Raw genomic sequence first — 3,639 nt, forward strand, 5'->3', positions numbered from 1 at the left:
TTTTGGAGCTGCAATTGTAATGTGTGTTCCATCCACAATTCCAATTACACTAGGAAAATTATATTTTCTTTCTATATATGTACTAGTGATTTCTGCTTCCTCAAATGTCGGCCAATGAATAAAATAGTTCCAAAAATAACACAGAGCTTTTACTACTCTTTTTACAACTCGCCAAGCTGTAGCATTTCCTACATCAAACTTGGTTACAATAGATCTATACAGGGTGGTTCAGACCACCCGGAGATGCCGATACGTACGTATTCCTCATGAAAAACTGAGTGGAAAATGTCAATAGCAAAATGTTGTGGGGTCAATAGTTTTTAAATAGCGAGTCTTTGAAATCTTCCAATTACAGGACGTAAAGTTCGTGCCGTCAGGTGCGGTACAACCAAGCGCCGACCGCGCGAGCGCTTTGATGGATACCGTTAAACCACGCGATGCCGAATGAGTGCAAAAGTTTTGAAATCTTTATTAACGTCTACTGCTGTATGTTTAAATTGAGTCTAATTTAATTGACGAGAAGTAATGTCGCAATTGCAAATTCGATTATCAGTAAACATCATTTATATCAATAAAAAAGTATGTATTTTTCGAACATTTCAAATAATAAACAAAGTAATGAATAAAATCAATATTAATTAAATTATTTAAATAAATAATATTAAAAACATCAGTCGGCAAACATTTCCAAAATTGGTTTACAAAAAGTTCTGTTATAAACAATATTAGAGAAAATGTATATTTGAAAATTCGCATTCGATATAAATAACTGTTTCATATTTAAGGAATGAAATGAACGAAATTTCGAATTACAATATGAACGGAAATATCTCTAATATTCATTTTCATTTTCTATAATATTGTTTATAACAGAACTATCTCTACTATCTCTAATATCTCTAATATTCATTTTCATTTTCTCTAATATTGTTTATAACAGAACTTTTTGTAAACCAATTTTGGAAATGTTTGTCGACTGATGTTTTTAATATTATTTATTTAAATAATTTAATTAATATTGATTTTATTCATTAATTTGTTTATTATTTAAAATGTTCGAAAAATACATACTTTTTTATTGATATAAATGATGTTTGCTGATAATCGAATTTGTAATTGCGACATTACTTCCCCTCAATTAAATTAGACTCAATTTAAATATACAGCAGTAGATGTTTATAAAAATTTCAAAACTTTTCCAATACTCATTCGGCATCGTGTGGTTTAGCGGTATCCATCAAAGCGCTCGCGCGGCCGGCGCTTGGTTGCGCCGTACCTGACGGCGCGAACTTCACGTCCTGTGATTGGAAGATTTCAAAGGCTCACTATTTAAAAACTATTAACCCCACAACATTTTGTTATGGACATTTTCGACTCAGTTTTTCATGAGGAATATGTATGTACCGGCACCTCCGGGTGGTCTGAATCACCCTGTATATATATATATATATATACACTACGCAACAAAATTATCGCAACAAAATTTTTCATAGAAATTTTGCTATTTTTAAAATGGGCATAACTCGGTTAATTTTCATCGCATCAAGACGATTTTTTTTTCATTTTATAGTTAATTATCTGTACTTCAAGAAAAGCTGGATGCGAAATTAGGTGCAAGTCGATGCCGCATTTCCATGTTTTGATAAAGCTCAAGCACTTTTTTCTTAAAAAATGTGATTGTTTGACGCGCTACCTGGAACGCCCCGATTTTTTTTCGAAAATACCACATAGATCATTGTAAAGTGCACTTTTTAACAATTTGAAAAAAAATTCGAGTCTCTACGATTTTTTTTTGACCGTGTAATGCCATTTTGAAGTTATTTGGGCGTTTTTAACGAATACCGGCAGCATTAGCATTACCCGATACGTACCGCGAGGATGTTGCTGGTCGGACTTTACAACATTTTGGCCCTGAAAAGGGCCGATTATGTAAACCATTTGTCAAATTAGGGACCTCGTGGCTCGTCACTTCCACAGTATTTTCTCACTCCAAACCCTATTTACCTAATGCCAGAGCGGTCAAGTGTTAGAGGCATTCAATACCGTGTATTGCCACCTCGGCGTCGGATAACCTGTCCTAAACGTTCTTACATATTAATGCATGCTCTGATTGAATCTTGAGGTATCTCGTGCAAGATTTCATGTAGAGCTCTCTCAAGCTCTTGCAGATTAGCAGGAGGCCTCTCCAAGTTACGTAATCTCCTACCCATCATGTCCCATACATGCTCAATAGGATTGAGGTCTGGGCTGTTAGATGGATGAGGCAGTAACTGTATATTGTTTACTGCCAAGTACTTACGAGTTACCCTCGCAACATGGGGAAATGCATTATCCTGCATCAAGATGAAATCACGGCCTATTCGTCGACACATTGGAATCACACAAGGACGCAAAACTTCGTTTATGTAACGTACCGCTGTGAATCCTGGGGATTGGAGAATCACTAGATCTGTTCGATGGTTCATTGATATTCCACCCCATACTATAACGGATCCTCCACCAAACGCTCGAGTTGGATCAACATGATTCGCTTCAAAACGCTCTCGTCTACGTCGCCAAATTCGGATCCTAGCATCATTCCCAAACAGACAAAATCGAGATTCATCTGTAAACAACACATTTCTCCACTGTCTGGCCGTCCAGTTCCGATGATTACGGGCGTAACGTAGACGAGTTCGCCGATGCACTGTTATCAACATAGGCACTCTAGCACGAATTCGTGATCTACTCTTTCGTGAAGGCGTCTTCTTATCGTTTGAGTACTAATTCGTCTACCTGGTAAAGCTTCATTCCCGATTTATCGCGCAACCCTTGTTGGGACGCGCAGAGCTTCATTGACAATGTTGCGATCCTCCCGATTCGTAATTACCTTAGATCGACCTTGACCAGTCCTCCGACAATAAGAATCTGTTTCTTGGTACCGACTAAAAACATGCGATATCGTCGAGCGATTAATACCCATTCTTATTGCTACGGCGCTCTGACTCAATCCCACCTCTAGCAGGGCCACAATTTAAGCAGATTGAATTTCAGTAAGCCGAGGCATTTTTAGTAAGAAAATAAAATATCCTATGCTTTTCTGTATGTTTTTATTAGTATTCACTCTGCATAATAAAATTAATGTTCAATACGGATCTTTCCCCATAATGAGGTTTCGGCATTTGACTCTATCGCGATATTCGTTAAAAACGCCCGAATAACTTCAAAATGGCATTACTCAGTCAAAAAAAATCGTAGAAACTCGAATTTTTTTTAAAATTGTTTGTTGAAAAGTGCACTTTACAATGGTCCATGTGGTATTTTCGAAAAAAAATCGGGGCGATCCAGGTAGCGCGTCAAACAATCACATTTAAAAAAAAAATGCTTGGGCTTTATCAAAACATGGAGATGCGGCATCGATTTGCACCTAATTTCGCATCAAGTTTTTCTTAAAGTACAGATAATTAACTATGAAATGAAAAAAAAATCGTCTTGACACGATGAAAATTGACCGAGTTATGCGCATTTGAAAAATAGCAAAATTTCGATGAAAAATTTTGTTGCGATAATTTTGTTGCGTAGTATGTATATTGTAACCGTACTCGCGAGCAACGGCACAACTTCGTCGCGTGTTCTCGGTACTCAAAGTACGCAAAAGTA

At 36.7% G+C, this 3,639-nt stretch overlaps 1 pseudogene; it reads right to left on the bottom strand.

The window, feature by feature from the left end:
• The window catches only part of LOC108759154 (uncharacterized), a 10,079-nt pseudogene that overhangs the window by 2,025 nt on the left and 4,415 nt on the right, over positions 1-3,639 (bottom strand).

The sequence above is a fragment of the Trachymyrmex cornetzi genome, unplaced genomic scaffold (assembly GCF_001594075.2).
Source record: "Trachymyrmex cornetzi isolate Tcor2-1 unplaced genomic scaffold, Tcor1.1 scaffold1702, whole genome shotgun sequence".
Taxonomy (NCBI): Eukaryota; Metazoa; Arthropoda; class Insecta; order Hymenoptera; family Formicidae; genus Trachymyrmex; species Trachymyrmex cornetzi.